This window comes from Rhinoraja longicauda, chromosome 35 (genome assembly GCF_053455715.1).
Source record: "Rhinoraja longicauda isolate Sanriku21f chromosome 35, sRhiLon1.1, whole genome shotgun sequence".
Lineage (NCBI taxonomy): Eukaryota > Metazoa > Chordata > Chondrichthyes > Rajiformes > Arhynchobatidae > Rhinoraja > Rhinoraja longicauda.
Window position 1 is genome coordinate 4,712,153 of NC_135987.1, and position 23,747 is coordinate 4,735,899.

The window sequence follows — 23,747 nt, forward strand, 5'->3', positions numbered from 1 at the left end:
CGCCGGAGATTCAGGTTCGATCCTGACTACGGGCGCCATCTGTACGGAGTTTGTACGTTCTCCCCGTGACCTGCGTGGGTTTTCTCCGAGATCTTTGGTTTCCTCCCACATCTCCAAAGACGTACAGGTATGTAGGTTAATTGGCTGGGCAAATGTAAAAAAAATTGTCCCTAGTGTGTGTAGGATAGTGTTAATGTGCGGGGATCGCTGGGCGGCACGGACCCGGTGGGCCGAAGGGCCTGTTTCCGCGCTGTATCTCTAAATCTAAAAACAAAAAAAATCTCCCATCAGGCAAGAGGTACAGATGTGTGAAAACGCACACCTCCAGATTCAGGGACAATTTCTTCCCAGCACTCAGGCAAGTGAACCATCCTATCAACGACTAGAGAGCGGTCCTTATCTACTATCTACCTCATTGGAGACCATCGGATTATCATTAATTGGACTTTACAGGCTTTATCTTGCACTAAAGGTTATTCACGTTATTCCTTTGTTCATGTATCTGTACACTGCGGACGGCTCGATTGTAATCGTGTATTGTCTTTCCGCTGACTGGTTAGCACGCAACAAAAGCTTTTCACTGTACCTCGGTACACGTGACTATAAACTAAACTAAACTAAACTACTGTAAAATTTTACAAACACACTGGGCCTCTGATCTTACCAACACCGATGAGGATGGTGCAGCGATAGAGTTGCTGCCTCCCAGCGCCAGGGACCCAGGTTCGATCCAGACCTCGGGTGCTGCCCGTGTGGAGTTTGCAAGTAACCCCGTGTGACCGCGGGGATTTCCTGCGGGGTTTCCTCCCACATCCCAAAGACGTGCGGGTTGGTAAGTTAATCGGCCCTGATTTATGTGGGGAATGGGTGAGAAAGTAGGATAACATGGAACTAGTGTGAGCCGGTGATCGATGGTCGGCGTGGTCAAACTCTTCATGTTCCACACCCAAGGTTAGGTCGAACCCAGGCCTCTGCAGCCTCCAGTTAGCCGCACTACCCGCTGCACCGTCGTGATCATTAAATCAGTGATAGGACCAGAATTAGGCCATTCAGCCCTGCCTTTTTTATCGGCGCATGGATATGCAGGTAATGGAGATGAGTTGGTCTTGGCATTATGTTCTGTACAGACATTGTGGGCCGAAGAGCCAGCTCTTGTTCATAAATTTGTAAGTGATAGGAGCAGAATTAGGCCATTCGGCCCATCAAGTCTCCTCCGCCATTCAATCATGGCTGATCTATCTCTCCCCCCGAACCTCATTCTCCTGCCTTCTCCCCGTAACCCTCGACACCCGTACCAATCAAGAATCTATCTATCTCTGCCTTAAAGATATCCATTGAATTGGCCTCCACAGCCTTCTGTGACAATGAACTCCACAGATTCACCACAAAATAGAGGGAGAAGGCTTCAAATCATTGTGGGGCAGATGAATTAACACGGTTAAAGTACTGAGTGACAATAAGGCACTCATGTGAAACGCTAAACATTAGTTGAGACATGAAGACACAAATTGCTGGAGTAACTCAGCGGGTCAGGCAGCGTCAACAGAGAACATGGATAGGTGACATTTCAAGCCCAGGCCCTTCTTCAGACTGATTGTGGGGAGGGGGGAGGGGGTGGGGGGAAGAAAGCTGGAAGAGAGGAGAGGCAGGAGAAAGCGCGGCAGGTAATAGTTTAGTTTAGTTTAGAGATACAGCGCGGAAACAGGCCCTTTCGGCCCACCGGGTCCGCGCCGACCAGCGATCCCCGCACATTAACACTAACCTACACCCACTAGGGGCAATTTTTACATTTGCCCAGCCAATTAACCTACAAAGCTGTACGTCTTTGGAGTGTGGGAGGAAACCGAAGATCTCGGAGAAAACCCACGCAGGTCACGGGGAGAACGTACAAACTCCGTACAGACGGCGCCCGTAGTCGGGATCGAACCCGGGTCTCTGGTGCTGCATTCGCTGTAAGGCAGCAACTCTACCGCTGCGCCACCGTGCCGCCCTAATAGCTGGATAAAGGTGAGAAGGGCTTTTTAGATAGGCATTCTGGTTTGAAAATGCCCTGGAATCTGGTCATGTTATGAAAGGTTAAGATAATTGAGTAAGGCCGATTGTTTGAGTTTGGTTTGGGTGTAGTTTATTGCCAAGTTTACCGAGGTACAGTGAAAAGCTTTTGTATAAAGGTACGTTTTAAAGTGTGGTGAAACGGGGCAGTCAGTTCTTCACATGGGTGGTGAAGTCCGTAATCTGCCAATTGGAAATTTGTTTTTGAATTCTCAAAACATTCCCAAATTTCACAAAAGCAATTGAAGTTTGTGGACAACACTGACACCCATGGTGACTCTGGGAAGTGCAGGCATCGTAACACTAGTGGTGAGACCACAGTCAGGGGATTGTCACTGGTGACAATGAGGGGATCGGCAATTAATTGACAATTAGGTCATTGTCACTGGGAATAAAACAACAACATGGTTCATCTCAGAAGGACCAAAGAGCAGAGAGCAATGTAAATCAAGTAACGTTTTCAATGAGTGCTTGAGACTTAGTTGAGTTGAGTTGACACTAAAAGCTGGAGCAACTCAGCGGGACAGGCAGCATCTTTGGAGAGAAGGAATGGGTGACGTTTCGGGTCCAGATCCTTCTTCAGACTGCGGGTGAGGTTAGAGTAGGTAAGGGGAGTCGAAAAATTGAGAAAACTGGTAAGGGGAGTGGTAAAATAGTCTGAGGAAGGGTCTCGACCCGAATCGTCACCTGTTCCTTCTCTCCGGAGATGTTGCCTGACCTGCTGAGTTACTCCAGCTTTATGTGTCCATCTTCGGCTTAAACCAGCATCTGTAGCTCACATGAGTTGAATTGAGTTTAGTGTAGTTTAGATTAGTTCATTAAGTTTAGTCTAGTTTACTGTCATCTGTACAGAGTCCGTGTGCAGTGAAAATATTTGTTGTTGCTAGCTATCCAGCCAGCAGGATGACTACATATGATTACAATCAAGCCATCCGCTGTGTACAGATACAAGGTAAAGGTTATAACGTTTATTGCAAGATAACGTCCAGTAACGTCTGATTAGCGATAGTCCGAGGGTCTCTAATAAGGTGATAGTAGTTCAGGACCGCTCTCTAGTTGGTGGTAGGATGGTTCAGCTGCCTGGTAACAGCTGGGAAGAAACTGTCCCTGAATCTGGAGGTGTGCGTTTTCACATTTCTGTGCCTCCCATGTGAGTGCCACATTGTGCAATGGACACAGAGTCTGTTTGTGGTTTAGCTTAGTTATAGTTTAGAGATACAGCGCGGAAACAGGCCCTTCGGCCCACCGAGTCCGCGCCGACCAGCGATCCCCGCACACTAACACTATCCTAGACACACACAATTTACACATACACCAAGCCAATTAACCTACATACCTGCACGTCTTTGGAGCGTGGGGGGAAACCGAAGATCTCGGAGAAAACCCACGCAGGTCACGAGGGAGAACGTACAAACTCCGTACAGATGGCGCCTGCAGTGGGGATCGAACCGCACTTAAACTGTGATCTGTGATATCTACCTTCTCCGCAATGCTCAGTGCACCTTATGTGGTCTTTATACGTTGACAGGATTTATTCCGATCTCAAATTGACCCTTAGACAATAGTAGTTGAACCGTAGATTCTTGGACCGTTGAAGCCCTTCTGATGATGGTGCTTTTGGACAGCATTTTGACCCACATGATGGACCAGCAATGTATCTTCAAGATGGAATAATGCACGATTTGATGGGAACTCCCCCAAGCGGTGTTGATTGCTTAGGCCTGGTGCCGTTGTCTTTATCGGTGGTAAAAGTCACGGGTTCTGGAGGTGTAGAGGAAGGAACTGCAGATGCTGGTTTACCCCGAAGACAGACGCAAAACGCTGGAGTAACTCAGCGGGACAGGCAGCATCCCTGGAGAGAAGGAATGGGTGAGTTTTCGGGTCGAGACCTTTCATCAGAGCTTCTGGAGGTGTGGTTGGGGAGCAGCTGTGGTGCATGTGTCTGTGATACACGCTGGAGTCAGGGGATGAGGGTTGGGCTTGGTACAAGCGATACCAATCAAGCAGGTTGCCTCGTCTGTGTTAGTTCAAGCCTTTTAGAGTCATAGAATCTTACAGTGTGGAAACAGGCCCTTCAGCCCAACTTTCCCACACTGCAATCAACATGTCCCATCTACACTAGTCTCACCTGCCTGCATTGGGCCCAAGAAGGGTCTCGACCCGAAACGTCACCCATTCCTTCTCTCCCGAGATGCTGCCTGACCCGTTGAGTTACTCCAGCAATTTGTGTCTGCCTCCGATTTAAACCAGCATCTGCAGATTTTTTCCTATGCATTTGGCCCATATCCTTCTAAACCTGTCTTATCCATGTACCTGTCTAAATGTTTCTTAAACGTTGTGATAGTACCCCCTCTAGTCAGGTGGAATCAGCATTCATCCAGGTAAGTGCCCGGTGCCCTGTTACACTCACCACATGCTTTGTGTGTAGTGGAAGGCCTCAGGGTTGACAGCGATCATCCATTCTCATAAGGTCCTAAGGAATAGGAGCAGAATTAGGCCATTCGGCCCATCAAGACCACTCCTACATTCAATCATGGCTGATCTATCTTTCCCTCCTAACCCCATTCTCCTGCCTTCTCCCCATAAACCCTGACACCCACACTAATCAAGAATCCATCTATCTCTGCCTTAAATATATCCACTGACTTGGCCTCTATAGTCTTCCACAGTTTCCACAGATTCACCTCTGACTAAAATAGCTTCTTTTCATCTCCTTTCTAATAGAACTTCCTTTAATTCTGAGGCTGTGACCTCTAGTCCTGGACTCTCCCACTAGTGGAAACATTCTCTCCACATCCACTCTATCAGAGCCTTTCGCTATTCTGTAAGTTTCAATGAGGTCCCCCCTCATTCTTCTAAACTCCAGCGAGTACAGGCCCAGTGCCGACAAACGCTCGTCACAGGTTAACCCACTCATTCCTGGGATCATTCTTGTAAACCTCCTCTGGACCCTCTCCAGAGCCAGCACATCCTTCCTCAGATATGGGGCCCAAAATTGCTCACGATATTCCAAATGCGGCCTTACCAGCGCCTTGTAGAGCCTCGGCATTACAGTCTGAAGAAGGGTCTCGACCCGAAATGTCACACGTTCCTTCTCTCCAGAGATGCTGCCTGTCCCATTGAGTTACTCCAGCTTTTTGTGTCTATCTCAACATGACATGCCTGTTTTTGTATACAAGCCCTCTTGAAATAAATGAGTTTGCTTTCTTTACTACCGACTGTAGGATACCCGGCCTCTTATCTGCTCTAGTAGTTAAGTTTAGTTTAGAGATGCAGCGTGGAAACAGGCCCTTCGCCCCTTCGCCGAGTCCACGCCGACCAGCGGTCACTGCACGCTAACACTATCCTACACACCAGGGACAATTTACAATTTACAAGGTTACTGAAGCCAATTAACCTTCAGACCCGCACGTCTTTGGAGTGTGGGAGGAAACCGGCGAAAACCCACGCAGGTCAAGGGGAGAGCGTACAAACTCCGTACAGACAGCGCCCGTAGTCAGCATCGCTTAAGGGGTTGGACAGGCTAGATGCGGGAAGATTGTTCCCGATGTTGGGGAAGTCCGGTACAAGGGGTCACAGTTTAAGGATAAGGGGGAAGTCTTTTAGGACCGAGATGAGAACGTTTTTTTTCACACAGAGAGTGGTGAATCTGTGGAATTCTCTGCCACAGAGGGTAGTTGAGGCCAGTTCATTGGCTATATTTAAGAGGGAGTTAGATGTGGCCCTTGTGGCTAAAGGGATCAGGGGGTATGGAGAGAAGGCAGGTACGGGATACTGAGCTGGATGATCAGCCATGATCATATTGAATGGCGGTGCAGGCTCGAAGGGCCGAATGGCCTACTCCTGCACCTATTTTCTATGTTCCTATGAACCCGGGTCTCTGGCGCTGTGAGGCCACAAGGCAATTGATGTTGGTCCGATGGGCAGCTTTGAAGAGGGGTCGGTCTGTGCTGGCATTTACTCTTTGCTCTGCAACACAGTGAGCCAAATGGCGCTCGGTAACTGGGGTTAGGATGCGAAGGTGCTGTGTGTTGGCAGTACTGCAGTGGCAGATGGAGTAACGGCCAGACTCACCATGTGCAAAGCAAGAACACTCATCCTTTATCCACATCATTAATGAAGCAATCGCAATATATTAATCATCGGGTAATGGTCTGGCCTTCAATAAATAGCCTGTCAACACATGTTAAACCTACTAATACATATTGCCAGGCTCCTGCTGGCTTTTGTGTCGCATCCTGTCATACCACACGCAGGTCACACCACGCCACACTCAATATCTGTTGGGCAATCTCTTTGTCATGCCATTCCACGATATCGCAAGAAAGCAAACCCGGACAGGAATGATGCATCAAGTCAGCTCACCCATGGAGTTTACAAGCAAGGAACCACTTTGCTGGGTTACAGACAAAAAAGACACAAAGTGCCGGAGTAACCACATGGGAGACCTTTGAACTGTTATTAATTGAACATTGTGCAGGAAGGAACTGCAGATGCTGGTTTAAATCGAAGACTGACACAAAATGCTGGAGTAACTCAGCGGGACAGGCAGCATCTCTGGAGAGAAGGAATGGGTGATGGTCGGGTCGAGATACTTCTTAAGACTCAATTTTAATTGAACACGGGTGGTGCAGCGGTAGCGTTGCTGCCTTATAGCGAATACAGCGCCGGAGACCCGGGTTCCATCCCGACTACGGGTGCCGTCTGTACGGAGTTTGTACGTTCTCCCCGTGACCTGCGTGGGTTTTCTCCGAGATCTTCGGTTTCCTCCCACACACCCAAGACGTACAAATTTGTAGGTTAATTGGCTTGGTAAATGTAAAAATTGTCCCTGTGGGTGTAGGATAGTGTTAATGTTCGGGGATCGCTGGTCGGCCAAACCTGTCCTACCATGTGCCTGTCTAACTGTTTCTCAAACGTTGGGATAGTCCCTGCCCCAACTACCTCCTCTGGCAGCTCATTCCATACACCCACCACCCTCTGTGTGGAAATGTTACCCCTCAGATTCCAATTAAATCTTTTCCCCTTCACCTTAAACCTACAGTATATCCTCTGGTCCTCGATTCCTCTACTCTGGGCAAGAGATTCTATGCATCAATGATAATGATAATGTCTCAAATTCAGCGTCGCTCCACAGACTCAGGGATGAATTGTACGTATCCTTTTCTGCCATCTTCATGTAATTCCTTGGCTTCTCTAACTTCAGATAGCCCTTGCTTTCCCTCTCTATCCCCTCCACCTTCCCAGTTCTCCCACTCGTCTTCCTGTCTGTAAACTGCATCCTATCTTTGTCCCGCCCCCCTCCCCTGACATCAGTCTGAAGAAGGGTCTCGACCTGAAACGTCGCCCATTCCTTCTCTCCCGAGATGCTGCCCTACCCCGCTGAGTTACTCCACCATTTTGTGTCCCCATTCCTTCTCTCCCGAGATGCTGCCCTACCCCGTTGAGTTACTCCACCATTTTGTGTCCCCATTCCTTCTCTCCCGAGATGCTGCCTGACCTGCTGAGTTACTCCACCATTTTGTGTCTACCTTGTGATACCTTGGACAGAGAGCCACACGTAAACATTGCCACCTACATATTCGCAATCCTGTTGATCAGACGTACGACGAACATTTCGCAAGTAGCCCTGATGCTCACGGTTTTTTGACATCAACGTCTTACACTGAGTAGTCAGCCTAGATGTGACTGTTGAACTGAATACGTCGTTACAGGCTTAGGTTTAAGTTTATTATTGTCATGTCTACTGACGTACGGTGAAAAGCTTTGTTCTGCATGCAATCCAAACTGGTTTTAGCTTTTTTAGTTTTTAGTTTTAGAGATACAGTGCGGAAACAGGCCCTTCGGCCCACCGTGCCCGTGCTGACCAGCGATCTCCGCACACTAACACTATCCTACACAGACTAGGGACAATTTATAATTTTCCCAAACCAAGCAACCTACAAACCTGTAGTATAAGAAAATAACTGCAGATGCTGGTACAAATCGATTTATTCACAAAATGCTGGAGTAACTCAGCAGGTCAGGCAGCATCTCGGGAGAGAAGGAATGGGTGACGTTTCGGGTCAAGACCCTTCTTCAGTCTGATAATGATAATGTCTCAAATTCAGTCTGAAGAAGGGTCTCGACCCGAAACGTCACCCATTCCTTCTCTCCCGAGATGCTGCCTGACCCGCTGAGTTACTCCAGCATTTTGTGAATAAATCTACAAACCTGTACGTCTTTGGAGTGTGAGAGGTCCATCTCCCTCCAAACCTGTCCTATCCATGTACCTGTTTCATTGTTTCTTAAACATTGCGACAGTCCCTGCCTCAACTACCTCCTCTATATGCTCATTCCATACACCTGCCACCTTTCGTGTGAAAAAGCCACCCCTCAGATTCCTATTAAGGAACGTACAATCTCCGTACAGACAGCACCCGTGGGCAGGATCGTCCCTGGCGCTGTGAGGCAGCATCTCGACCACTGGGCCCCTTGCTCGCCAATTCCGTGAATGAAGAAACTCAGCCATCCTTGTAGTTTTCTGAATCCCTTGCGACATGCCTGAGGAACGGATTCCGAGGAGAGGGGGGGGGGGGGGGGGGGGGAGGGGGGGTAGTGGAGTTAGTTGGAAGGAAAAGCAATAAAACCACATTAGATCCGTCAGCCTGTATCCGAGACGGATGTGCCGGACAATTTTAACTCCACTCACTTCTCCTTTCAACACTGAAATGCAGAAGTGTAGCTGCAATCATTTATTTTCACACTCAGCAAAGTTTAATAGAGAGCAGAAGCCCGGATATTAATATTGACCGGGGTGGGGAAACATTCTGAGCCGCTAGAGTTCAGCTGTAATAGACACCAAGGCTGTTGGACTTGCACGGACGTTCCTCGGGCCAAATTAAAGGAGGTGCACATTGAGGCTGTAAACACCCCACACACATTGAGTTTAACAGCTGCACAGTGGTAAAGTTGTTGCCTTACAGCGCCAGAGACCCAGGTTCGATCCTAATTACAGGTGCTTGTCTAAATGGAGATTATACATTCTCCCTGTGACCTGCTTGTGTTTTATCCAGCTTCTCCGGTCTCCTTCAATAGACAATAGACAATAGACAATAGGTGCAGGAGGAGGCCATTCGGCCCTTTGAGCCAGCACCGCCATTCAATGTGATCATGGCTGATCATTCTCAATCGGTACCCCGTTCCTGCCTTCTCCCCATACCCCCTGACTCCGCTATCCTTAAGAGCTCTATCTAGCTCTCTCTTGAATGCATTCAGAGAATTGGCCTCCACTGCCTTCTGAGGCAGAGAATTCCACAGATTCACAACTCTCTGACTGAAAAAGATTTTCCTCATCTCAGTTCTAAATGTCCTACCCCTTATTCTTAAACTGTGGCCCCTTGTTCTGGACTCCCCCAACATTCCAAAGATGTATACGTTTGTAGGTTAATTGGCTTCTGTAAATTGTAAATTGTCCATGGTGTGTGGGATAGTCCTAGCGTACGGGGCAATCGCTGGGCGGTGTGGACTCGGTGGGCCGAAGGGCCAGTTTCCACACTGTATCTCTAAATTAAACTGTATCTCCAAAGAAACATATAAAATTCTTGAGGGATTGGACAGGCTAGATGCAGGAAAAAATGTTCCCGATGTTGGGGGGGGGTCCAGAACCAGGGGTCACAGTTTAAGAAGAAGGGGTTGGCCATTTAGGACTGAGATGAGGAAAAAAAAAATTCACCCAGAGAGTTGTGAATCTGTGGAATTTTCTGCCACAGAAGGCAGTGGTTGTTTTCACTGGTTGTTTTCAAGAGAGAGTTAGATTTAGCTCTTAGGGCTAAAGGAATCAAGGGATATGGGGGAAAAAGCAGGAATGGGGTACTGATTTTTGATGATCAGCCATGATCATATTGAATGGCAGTGCTGGCTCAAAGGGCTGAATGGCCTACTCCTGCACCTATTTTTCTATGTTTCCATGTTTCTATGTAAACTAAACTAAACTAAACAGTAAACTGGATAGGATGTAAATCCAATAATATTCAACAATGATATTCCTACATTACTGTTGGGAAGGGAATTCCTGGAGTAGATATATGGAATATATATCTATGGAATTCTTTGCCACAGAAGGCTGTGAAGGCCAAGTCAGTGGATATTTTTAAAGCAGAGATTGATTAGTAGTGTAAGAAAATAACAGCAGATGCTGGTACAAATCGAAGGTATTCAATCGAAGGTATTTATTTCACAAATTGCTGGAGTAACTCAGCAGGTCAGGCAGCATCTCAGGAGAGAAGGAATGGGTGTCAGAGGTTATGGGGAGAAGGCAGGAGAATGGGGTTGGGAGAGAGCGATAGATCAGCCATGATTGAATGGTGGGGCAGACTTGATGGGCCGAATGGCCTAATTTTACTCCCATCACTTGTAACCTTACGGCCTTATGAGTGACTAATGTTATATTTCCATGTCAAGGTGGTTTGTGACTTAGGATGGAACCTGCAATTGGTGACATTCCTAAGCATTGGCCGCAGTTGACCGTAGGAGGGGAGGCCACAGTTTTGGGAGGTGTTTGCGTCTGTTACAAAGGCTCCACACAAATGCAAGTCGCCGTCGGTGAAATAAAAATATTTCTAACTAAAGCCAGCGCAGAGACGGAGATTTCTCTCACAACTCTCAGAACCGGGGTGGTGGGTGCATGGAGCGAGCTGCCTGAGGAGGCAGCTGAGGCAGGAACCATCGCAACGTTTAAGAAACATTTAGCCAGGTGCAAGCCTCTATTTCCAGGTACATGGACAGGACAGGTATGGAGGGATATGGGATTCAGGCTATTCAAGAGAGAGTTAGATGTAGCTCTGAGGGCTAACTGAATCAAGGGATACGGGGAGAAAGCAGGAACAGGGTACTGATTTTGGATGATCAGCCATGATCATATTGAATGGAGGTATAAGAAAATAACTGCAGATGCTGGTACAAATCGAAGGTATTTATTCACAAAATGCTGGAGTAACTCAGCAGGTCAGGCAGCATCTCAGGAGAGAAGGAATGGGTGACGTTTCAGTCTGAAGAAGGGTCTCGACCCGAAACGTCAACAATTCCTTCTCTCCTGAGATGCTGCCTGACCTGCTGAGTTACTCCAGCATTTTGTGACTAAATGCCTTCATATTGAATGGAGGTGCTGGCTCGAAGGCTGAATGGCCTACTCCTGCACCTATTTTCTATGTTTCTATATTTCTAAATGCTGGCAGTTGGGACTAGTGTAGATGGGACATGTTGGTCAGGGTGTGGGCAAGTTGGGCTGAAAGGCCTTTTTCCATACTGTATCACACTCATCCCTGAGGAAGAGTGGATTCTCGACACTTATCTAGCTTGGAGCCTGCAATAAATAAGGACAATTGCACTTTTATTTTACCTAAGAAGGAAGTGATATTTCCTCAAAACGATTGAAAGCTGCTTTCTATTTGACAATTGGAATGAATAACTTTTGATATAATTTGAAAACTTCCTCTAGCGAGTTACGGCAAACAATAATCTAGAGTATTACAGACCATTCGGCCCAATGCTTCTGTGCTAGCTCTTCCAAAGAGCTTTCACATCTCCATGCCATCGATGCAGGTATCTGGATTGGAATTGTCCCCAGTTATTTATTTATAAACTTAGACATAGAGTCTTACAGCATGAAAACAGGCCCTTCAGCCCTTCAGGTAGCCCAAACCGACCAACATGTCCCATCTACACTTGTCCCACCTGCCTGAGTTTAGCCCATATCCATCTAAACCTGTCCTACCCATGTACCTGTCTAATTGTTTCTTAAATGTTGTAATAGTATCTGCCTCAAATATCTCCTCCAGCAGCTCGTTCCATACACCCACCACCCTTTGCATGAAAAAGATACCCCTCAGATTCTTATTAAATCTTTCCCCCCCTCACTTTAAACCTATGTCCTCTGGTCCTCGATTCCCCTACTCTGGGCAAGAGACTCTGTGCGTCTACCCGATCTATTCCTCCCATGATCTTATGCACCTCTATAAGATCACCCCTCATCCTCCTGCACTCCAAGGATTAGAGTCCCAGCCTGCTCAACCTCTCCCTGTAGCTCAGACCCTTGAGTCCTGGCAACATCATCATAAAACTCTGTTAGGAACAGCAATGATGGGACTTAGGATGGCAAGCACATATTGCAGTAATAATAACAAGAAAAATGATTGGGATTTACACTAAACCTCATCCATAGTTATAGTGTCTGGATGTACATCGACTTATATTGTACAGTTTATTATTGTCTTGTGTACCAAGAAACGGTGAATAACTCTTGTTTGCGTGTTATCCAGTCAAATCTAATCACTCTATGCGTGTGTGCAATGAAGTCATATACAGGTAATGCAAAGAGGAAAATAGCAGAGTGCAGAATATGGTGTTACGGCATCATAGTTGCAGAGAAAGTGCAGATATAAAAAGTGCAAGATTTGCAAGGAGGTAGGATGGAAGATTGGGACTACGCCCTAGCTTATGAGAGGACCATTTAGTCGACTGATAACAGCGGGTAAGAACCTGTAATAACGTGTTAATAGGTTATTTAACCTGTTAAAGGTAATAACCTGTTCCTGAATCTGGTGGTATATGCTTTACAGCTTTTGTATCTTCTACCGACAAAAGAGGGGAGAAGTGGGAATGACAGGAAAGCAGAGTATTACCTGAATGGTGCCCAATTAGGAAAAGGGGAGATGCAACGTGACCTGGGTGTCATGGCACACGAGTCACTGAAAGCAAGCGTGCAGGTGCAGCAGGCAGTGAAGAAAGCGAATGGTATGTTAGCATTCATAGCAAGAGGATTTGAGTATAGGAGCAGGGAGGTTCTGCTGCAGTTGTACAGGGCCTTGGTGAGACTGCACCTGGAGTATTGTGTACAGTTTTGGTCTCCTAATCTGAGGAAAGACATTCTACCCTTAGAGGGAGTACAGAGAAGATTCACCAGATTGATCCCTGGGATGGCAGGACTTTCATATGAAGAAAGACTGGATAGACTCGGCTTATACTCGCTGGAATTTAGAAGACTGAGGGGGGATCTTATAGAAACATATAAAATTCTTAAGGGGTTGGAGAGGCTAGATGCGGGAAGATTGTTCCCGATGTTGGGGAAGTCCAGAACCAGGGGTCACAGCTTAAGGATAAGGGGGAAGTCTTTTAGGACCGAGATGAGAAAACATTTCTTCACACAGAGAGTGATGAATCTGTGGAATTCTCTGCCACAGAAGGTAGTTGAGGCCAGTTCATTGGCTATATTTAAGAGGGAGTTAGATGTGGCCCTTGTGGCTAAAGGGATCAGGGGGTATGGAGAGAAGGCAGGTACAGGATACTGAGTTGGATGATCAGCCATGATCATATTGAATGGCGGTGCAGGCTCGAAGGGCCGAATGGCCTACTCCTGCACCTATTTTCTATGTTTCTATGTTTCTATGACTGGGGTGAAATTGGCCCTTGATTTTATTGTCTGCTTTCCCAAGGCAGCAATGGAGACGATGGGGGTGGGGGGAGGGGTGGGGAGGTTGTTACGCGCGATGGACAATGTCCACCACTCTCCGAAGATTCATTGTGGTCTTGGACCACAACCATGTTCCCAAAACCAAACTGTGGTACATCCCAATAGGATGCTTTCAATGATAAGTTTGTGGAAGTCAACAAAAGCTTTTCACTGTACCTTAGTACCCGTGACACTAAACTAAACTAAACTAAACTAAACTGCCACGTGGGTGGCACAGTGGCGCAGCGGTAGAGTTGCCGCCTTACAGCGAATGCAGCGCCTGAGACTCGGGTTCCATCCTGACTACGGGCGCCGTCTGTACGGAGTTTGTACGTTCTCCCCGTGACCTGCCTGGGTTTTCTCCGAGATCTTCGGTTTCCTCCCACACTCCAAAGACGTGCAGGTATGTAGGTTAATTGACTGGGTCAAATGTAAAAATTGTCCCTAGTGTGTGTAGGATAGTGTTAGTGTGCGGGGATCGCTGGGCGGCGCGGACCCGGTGGGCCGAAGGGCCTGTTTCCGCGCTGTATCTCTAAATCTAAAATCTAAAAATCTAAAACTTAAACTGGAGGGATATGGGCCAAACATCGGCAGGTGGGACTAGTGTAGATGGGGCATCTTGGTCGGTGTGGGCAAGATGGGCCGAAGGGACATGTTTCCATGCTGTATCACTATGACTCTGTAAGTCGGGGTGAATCATTGGAGACATGCCAAACTTCCTCTGTATTCCCAGGATCGAGAGGCATTGTTTAGTTTAGTTTAGATTAGTTTAGTTTCGTTTTAGTTTAGAGATACAGCGCGGAAACAGGCCCTATCGGCCCAACTTGCCCACACCGACCAACATGCCCCGTCCACACTCGATGCACCTGAACCCAGGTCTCTCTCTGTCTTTCCGCTGACTGGACAGCGCGCAACAAAAGCTTTTCACTGTACTTCAGCGCACGTGACAATAAACTAAACTGAACCAGTTCATGGACTGCCTTTGAAGTGCAGTCCATGTGGCAACGTAGGACAAATACAGGCGGCCGTGGTTGTGTAGCAGAGGGCCACAGAATGTGATTTTTACACAGCAAACACAAAGTGCCCACAAATGTGAACTCAACCAGAAACAGCTTCGTGTTGAACTCTTCACTCAAACTGAAAAAGAACAATCTGGGACATTATTCTTGGAACTCACCAAATGCCTTTTTTTTTCTCAGAAACACTAGTTTAGCTCACACCAGGATTTATCACGGGACGTGGATCAATGCAAGTCGCTCCGCTTGAATGGAAGTGTACAGGACAGCCAACCGCGATAAACTCCAGTTGCTTGCTGCTCACTCCTTTTATCTTCCTGGGGTGGGGAGAGGTGGGGGGAGGGGGGTGAGGGGGGTGGGGGTGGGGAGAGGTGGGGGAGGGGGTGAGGGGGTGGGGGTGGGGAGAGGAGGGAGGGGGAGAGGGGGTGTGGAGAGGTCGGTGAGGGGGGGTGGGGGGTGGGGAGAGGTGGGTGAGGGGGGTGGGGGGTAGGGAGAGGAGGGAGGGGGAGGGAGGTGGAGGGGGGTGGGGAGAAGAGGGAGGGGGAGAGGAGGGGGTGGGGGGGAGGAGGGAGGGGGGGAGTGGTGGGGTGGGGAGAGGAAGAGTGGTGGGTGTGGGGAGAGAGAGGAAGGAAGGAGGAGGAGGGGGTGGGGAGTGGTGGGGGTGGGGAGAGGAGGGAGGGGGAGGGGGTGGGGAGTGGTGGGGGGGTGGGGGGGAGGATGGAGGGGGAGGGGGTGGGGGAGTGGTGGGGGGGGTGGGGGAGAGGGGTGGGGAGTGGTGGGGTGGAGTGGGGAGTGGTGGGGCGGTGGGGAGAGGATGGAGGGGGAGGGGGGTGGGGAGTGGTGGGGCGGTGGGGAGAGGATGGAGGGGGAGGGTGGTGGGGAGTGGTGGGGGGGGTGGGGAGAGGATGGAGGGGGAGGGGTGGAAGGGGGGGAGAGCGGAGTGGAAACATTTTGTCTGCCTCTGCTTCACTCAAGGGTTTAGTTTAGTTTAGTGATACAGCGTGGAAACAGGCCCATCGGCCCCACCGTGTCTCTAGTGACCAGCGATCCCCACACATTAACACTACCCTGCACACACTAGGGACATTTTGTTACATTTACACCAAGCCAATGAACCTACAAACTGGCTCTTGAGCCCAACTTGCCCATGCCGGACCAGCGATCCCCGCACACTAACACCATCCTACACGCACAAGAGCCAATATACAATCTTACCGAAGCCAATTAACCTACAAACCGGTACATCTTTGGAGCGTGGGAGGAAACCGGAGCACCCGGAGAAAACCCACGAGGTCACAGGGAGAACGTACAAAGTCCGTACGGACAGCACCCGTAGACGGGATAGAAGCTGGGTCTCTGGCGCTGTAAGGCAGCAACTGTACGGCTGCCCCACCGTGCCGCCCTAGAGCGTCTGAAGAAGAAGAAGGGTCTGGACCTGAAACATCACCTATTCCTGGTCTCCAGAGATGCTGCCCGACCCACTGAGTTAATCCAGCTTTTTGTGTCTGCCGTCGAATTAAACATGATGTTCCTGACGAAGATTAGCAAGTGTTCGCTCAAGTGTCGAGATGGGCTGTCGGAGCCCCTGGTTATACAGGCGGTCAACGCAATCTGAAATAAGGATGAGAATGGGGGACTCCTAGATTCCTCTGCCGCCCACACTCCCAATGGCCCTGCCATTCACCCTGTAGGCCCTATCCTGATTTGACCATGAAATGCATCACCTCACGCTTATCTGTATTAGATTCTTCCACTTATTGAATCAAATCCCACTCCAGGACCAGCAGCAAATCTAAGCTGATTCTTCCATGCAGTGCCAAGAGAATGCTGGCCCACTGGCTCTGTCAGATAAGGCCTTAATTCAGGGCACTGCGTAGTATCTCCTGTGCATAGGGTATTAATTCAAGATACTCCCTAGTGTTGCCCGTGAATACAAGAGCTCCCCTGGCACCTTATCAGACGAGAGAGTCATTCATAGAGTCACAGAGTCACGCAGTGTGGAAACTGGTCCTTCGGCCCAACTTGCCCACACTGACCAACAGTCCTCATAGACAGTACATCATCTACATCTACATCTCATCTACAGTGGTTTAGTCTCGCTTACAGACACAGGCCCTTCGTCCCACCGAGTCCGCGCCGACCAGCGATCCCCGCACACTAACACCATCCTACACACACCAGGGACAGTTTACATTCTTAATCAAAGCCAATTAACCTACAAACAGGTATATCTTTGGAGCGTGGGAGGAAACCGGAGCACCCGGAGAAAACCCATGTAGTCACGGGGAGAACGTGCAAACTCCGTACAGACAGCACCCGTAGTGGGGATCGAACCCGGGTCTCTGGTGCTGTAAGGCAGCAATTCTGCCGCTGTGCTGCCCCATCAGTAGCCCCATCTGCCTGCAGTTCACCCATATTCCTCTAAACCTGTCTTATCCACGTACCCATCCAAATGTCTTTTAAACATTGTGATTGTCCCTGTCTCAACTACCTCCTCTGGCAGCTCGTTCCATACATCCACCATCCTTTGTGTAAAAAAAGTTGCCCCTCAGGTCCCCATTAAACTTTCACCCCTCAGCTTAAACCTATATCCTCTGATTCTTGATTCCCATACTCTGGGTGAAATACTGTGTGCATTTACCCTATCTATTCCTCTCATGTCCCTACACACCCCTATCAGCCTCCCTGATCACCCTCTGTACCTGTGATGCCACTTTGAAGCAACTATGCCCTGCACTCCTAGATCCCTCTGCTCTGCAATACTGTACAGGGCCCTACCATTCACTCCGTAGGTCCTACCCTGGTTAAACTGTGAAATACAACACCTCACACGTATCTGCATTAAACTCCATTAACTATTCTTCTGCCCACTTGCCCAACTGATAAAGATCCTAGTTTAAATCGAAGCTAGACAACAAAATGCTGGAGTAACTCAGCGGGTCAGGCAGCATCTCTGGAGAGAAGGAATGGGTGACGTTTCGGGTCGAGACCCTTCTTCAGATAGAATGTAGTCGGAGACAGTAAGACTAATGGCAGAACTGGGAAAGGGGAGGGGAAAGAGACTTCTCTAACTTCAGATAGCCCTGGCTTTCCCTCTCTATCCCCCCCCCCCCCCTTCCCAGTTACATAGAAACATAGAAAATAGGTGCAGGAGTAGGCCATTCGGCCCTTCGAGCCTGCACCGCCATTATATGATCATGGCTGATCATCCAACTCAATATCCCGTACCTGCCTTCTCTCCATACCCCCTGATCCCTTAGCCACAAGGGCCACATCTAACTCCCTCTTAAATATAGCCAATGAACTGGCCTCAACTACCTTCTGTGGCAGAGAATTCCACAGATTCACCACTCTCTGTATGAAAAAAAAAATTCTCGTCTCGGTCCTAAAGACTTCCCCCTTATCCTTAAACTGTGACCCCTTGTTCTGGACTTCCCCAACATCGGGAACAATCTTCCTGCATCTAGCCTGTCCAACCCCTTAAGAATTTTGTAACTTTCTATAAGATCCCCCCTCAATCTTCTAAATTCCAGCGAGTACAAGCCGAGTTCTCCCACTGGTCTTCCTGTCTCCGACTGCATTCTATCTTTGTCCCACCTCCTCCCCTGACATCAGTCTGAAGAAGGGTCTCGACCCGAAACGTCACCATTCCTTCTCTACTGAGATGCTGCCTGAGCCGCTGAGTTACTCCAGCATTCTGTGTCTACCTTTGATGAAGCTCCTAAGTCAGCTCAACATCTGTGGAGAGAGAAACAGTGGGAACATTTCAATCTGCCCTCAAGAGCAAAACACTGCAAGTACTTTGCTTTTCCTTTACCTCTCCCTTTACATTGGTCACCTTATCCTTGTGGTACTGCTCCACAGTTCCAGTCCCGGAAGATTCCTGAGGTCTGATGGTCCTCGATTCCTGAGGTCTGATGGTCCCATGCAGTTGGGCTAGACACAAAAAAACTGGAGTAACTCAGCGGGTCAGACATAGGGTTGCCAACTACCTTACTCCCAAATACGGGACAAGGTGACGTCACCCGCCCCACGCCCCACGTGACCTCACCCCAGCCAGCGGCCACGTGCTCCCGCTCTACCAATGGCGGCCGTGTTGCTACACATCCTCCATTAGGCGAACACTCTCGGTCCCGCTCCCCGAACACACTCCGTTAGCCTACACTGTCCGGGCCTACACTGTCCCGGCCTACAGCGGCCCGCGGGCCTAATACGGGACAAGGGCGGTCCCGTACGGGACAAATCAATTTAGCCCAGAATACGGATGTCCCGGCTAATACGGGACAGTTGGCAACCCTAGTCGGACGGCATCTCCGAGAGAAAAGGAATAGGTGGTGTTTCGGGTCGGGACCCTTCTTCAGACTGAGAGTCAGGGAAGAGGAACCGAGCGAAATAGACGGTGATGTAGGGAGATATAGAACAAATGAATGGATGATATGCACAAAAATAACGATGATAAAGGAAACGGGCCTTTGCCAGCTGGGTGCGAGGTGAGAACGAGCGTTAGACAATGAGACAATGTTGAAGATGGCACGACTTTGGGTGGGGCAGCAATGCCGGTGAGAGGGGGTGCAAGGGTTACTTCAAGTTAGATCGCACCATGTAGCTGGGATCATCCATCTCCTGAATTTCACCAGTCTGCAGGATCCCTCCCACAAGGGTGTAGACATTACTTTACTTTGGAGACAGAGGGATGCAGCACCGAAAACAGGCCCTTTGGTCGAGCGAGTCCACACCAACCAGTGATCACCCCATACACTAACACCAGGTCAATGTACAATTGTCACTGAAGCCAACAAACCTGAAAACCTGCACGTCTCATTTTTAGGTGGGGGGGGGGGGGGAAGATTTAATAGGAACTGACCTCCTCACCATCGAAGGGATATCACCAGGGGTTAGACACAAAATGCTGGAGTAACTCAGCGGCTCAGACAGCATCTCAGGAAAGAAGGAATGGGTGACGTTTTGGGTTGAGACCCTTCTTCGGACCCAGGATTGGAGGGCAGGAGGATCACAGAGGGGGAGCAGTGAGAGAGCGTGTTGCTAAACTCTCGTCGAAGAGAGGAGGAGAACTTCTTCAGAGTAGACATACCTTGAGGAGAAATCGCAGTGGAGCTGCAAGTTGTGTAGGAAAATAACTGCAGATGCTGGTACAAACTGAAGGGATTATGAATGTTTTATTATCATACTAGACCAAGTGGACCCGTTGGGCCCAAACCTCTCCTGCATTGGTGCAGCACCCTCCCCCCCCACTCCCCCCTCCCCCCCACTTCCCCCTCCCCCCTCTCCCTCCCCTCTCCCCCCTCCCATCCCACTCACCACTCCTCCCCTCCCCCTCCTCTCTCTCTCCCCAGTCCCCACCCCTCTCCCCCCACTCTCCCCCCTCCCTCCCCCTCCCTCCCCCCTCCCCTCCCATCCCCTCCTCCACCTCCCCCTCCCCTCCCTCCCACTCCCCCCCCCCCTCCCTCCCCCTCCCCTCCCCTCCCATCCCCTCTTCCATCTCCCCCTCCCCTCCCTTCCCTCCCCCTCCACCTCCCCTCCCTCTCCTCCCTCCCCCCTTCCTCTCCTTCCCCTCCCCCCCACATTCTCCTCCTCCCCGTCCCTCACTCCCCCCCCTCCCTCCCTAGGAGATAGATTTAAACTTTAAAATGTGAAAAACGTTAAAAATATAACACCGATTTCAATGAAACTTCTTCCATTAGCACCAAGGGAGGTGGGCCTAAAATTGTCGCGCTATCGTGTACCGTTTTAGCTGTAGTTCAGGAACAAACAAACAAACAAACAAGAGTTTGAGTATATAGATATCTTGAAACAGAACAATGAAGTTCTTACTTGCAGCAACACAATAGATATGTAAGCAGAGGACTCTGTAAAAGCTCTATTTTTTTAGAAAGTTCAGAATATCATAATCAAAATAACAATCATACTTTATTAGCCAAGTGTGTTTTGCAACATAAGAGGAATTTGATTTGCCGTACAGTCACACCAATAAAAAGCAACAGGACACACAAAGCACATTTGAACATGAACATCCACCTCAGTGACTCCTCCACATTCCTCACTGTGGCGAAAAAAAGTTCAATCTCTTCCCTTCTTTCCTCTCCCTCTGTCTCCGTGTCATATATATATATATATATATATCATACGTATGACACAGTTTATGATATATATATATTTTTTGCTATATACATACTTTTTTGCATATCTCTCATTCATTGTTCTTTATCTCTCTACACCTCCGATCATCTATATCCTTCGTTTCCCTTATCCCAAACCAGTCTGAAGAACCAGTCTCGACACAAAACGTCACCCGTTCTTTCTCTCCAGACATGCTGCTTGTACCATAGAGTTACTCCAGCTTTTTGTGTCTCTCTTTGGTTTAAACCAGCATCTGCAGTTCCTTCACACACACACACACATATATATATCGATTTATTCACAAAATGCTGGAGTTACTCAGCGGGTCAGGCAGCATCTCAGGAGAGAACGAATGGGTGACGTTTCTGGTCGAGACCCTTCTTCAGACATATATATATCAGTCTGAAGAAGGGTCTCAACCCGAAACGTCACCCATTCCTTCTTTCCTGAGATGCTGCCTGTCTTGCTGAGTTACTCCAGCATTTTGTGAATAAATACCTTCGATTTGTACCAGCATCTGCAGTTATCTTCTTATAACACACATATATATATATATATATATATATATATATATATATGAGGGAACTAATAAATAAATATCAGAGGCACTGCCTCAAAATACCTGTCATTATCTTCAAAGACACACAAGAGTGGTTGGCTCTGTCCAGTCCATCACAGATAGTTTAGTTTAGTTTAGTTTAGTGTCACGTGTACCGAGGTACAGTGAAAAGCTTTTGCTGCATGCTAACCAGTCAACAGAAAGACAATACATGATTCCAATCGAGCCAGTTACAGCGTACAGATACATGATAAGGGAATAGCGTTTAGTGCAAGATAAAGCCGGCAAAGTCCAATCAGGGATAGTCCGAGAGTCCGGTGGTGCAGCGGTAGAGTTGCTGCCTTACAGCGAATGCAGCGCCTGAGACCCCTACTACGGGTGCTGTCTGTACGGAGTTTGTACGTTCTCCCCGTGACATGCGTGGGTTTTCTTCGAGATCTTCGGTTTCCTCCCACACTCCAAAGACGTGCAGGTTTGTAGGTTAATTGGCTGGGTAAATGTAAACATTGTCCCTAATGGGACTAGGATAGTGTTAGTGTGCGGGGATCGATGGTCGGCGCGGACCCGGTGGGCCGAAAGGGCCTGTTTCCGCGCTGTATCCTAAACTAAACTAAACGATACACTGCCCTCTGGATGTGGGATGATTGTATGATTGACCCCCCCACCATCGAAAGGGTGTAGTCAGAGGTTCTGAAATGTGCGGCAGCAACTCTACCGCTGCACGCTTGCCGCAAGTTACTGGGCCTAAGACAATAGACAATAGACAATAGGTGCAGGAGGAGGCCTTTCGGCCCTTCGAGCCAGCACCGCCATTCAATGTGATTATGGCTGATCACCCACAATCAATACCCCGTTCCCGCCTTCTCCCCATACCCCCTGACTCCGCTATCCTTAAGAGCTCTAACTAGTTCTCTCTTGAATGCATCCAGAGAATTCGCCTCCACTGCCTTCTGAGGCAGAGAATTCCACAGATTCACAACTCTCTGACTGAAAAAGTTCTTCCTCATCTCTGTTCTAAATGGCCTACCCCTTATTCTTAAACTGTGGCCCCTGGTTCTGGACTCCCCCAACATTGGGAACATGTTTCCTGCCTCTAACGTGTCCAATCCCTTAATAATCTTATATGTTTCGATAAGATCCCCTCTCATCCTTCTAAATTCCAGCGTGTACAAGCCTAGTCGCTCCAGTCTTTCAACATATGACAGTCCCGCCATTCCGGGAATTAACCTCGTGAACCTACGCTGCACGCCCTCAATAGCACGAATATCCTTCCATATAAATGACTAAAGCTGCAACAAGAGGCTGGGTTGGTAAAAGGTCTTTCTCCTAATACGATACGATACGATACGATAAGATATGATACGATACAACAGAACTTTATTTATCCAGAGAGGAAAATTGGTCTGCCAACAGTCATAAGACACAACAAGTGTGTAGGAAAGAACTGCAGATGCTGGTTTCAATCGAAGATAGGCACAAAATGCTGGAGTAACTCAGCGGGACAGGCAGCATTCTCTGGAGAGAAGGAATGGGTGACGTTTCGGGTCGAGACCCTCCTTCAAACCGAGTTCTGAATTATAAAACGCAAGATACATGAAACGTGAAATTAAATTAAACTGACGAGTGGAAAGGATTTGGAATGTGAAAAATTGGGGGGGGGGGGGGGGGTGGGTGTGAGGGGAGTCAGTCTCAGTCTCAGTCTCAGTCTACCCCACGACAGAAGGGGGAGGAGTTGTAGAGTTTGATAGCCACAGGGAAGAAGGATCTGTGCTGCATCTGGGTGGGACCAGTCTGTTGCTGAAGGTGCTCCTCAGGTTGGCCAGTGTGTGTCATGGAGGGGGCGAGCTGTATTGTCCAGGATGGTCCGCTGTTTGGACTAGCATCCTCCCCTCCAAGACCACCACCCGTGAATCAAACTCCAACTCCGCCCCCAGGACAGAGCCAGCCTCCCTGACGAGCTTGTTAATGAAAGTGGGCTTTGGCCCGGCCCTGTCACCACCTTTTAATGTGAACTTTGGGATTGATTGCCAAAGTGGTCATATTTCCTCCACAACTTTCCCAGACGGAATGTCTGATAGATTCACGGCTTCATTATTAACTCGGCCTGGTTTTTTTTGTAAGAAAATAGAGGGCACCCAATCAGTATTAAATTACCGAGCTTTTAATCTGCCGATCTGCCTGGAGGTTTGATGTGTGTGGGACCAGAGGCAGCGGCCGGTGGAAGGGAGGGTGGGGAGAGAGGGGCCAGGGGAAGGGGAGGCAATGGTGAGAAGCCAAAACGCAGCCCAGCAACTAGCAGCCTCATTAATGCACCTGCACAACTTTCACAAGGCAGTCTGTTCTCACCGGAGTGGCTGTAAATCAGCGGGCAGCAGAACCTATCGCTGGTTGATAGCCTGGGTAGTGGTAGAACATGGTCTCAGAGTCACAGAGTCACAGAGTCACAGAGACACAGAGACACAGAGTCACAGAGTCACAGAGTCACAGAGACACA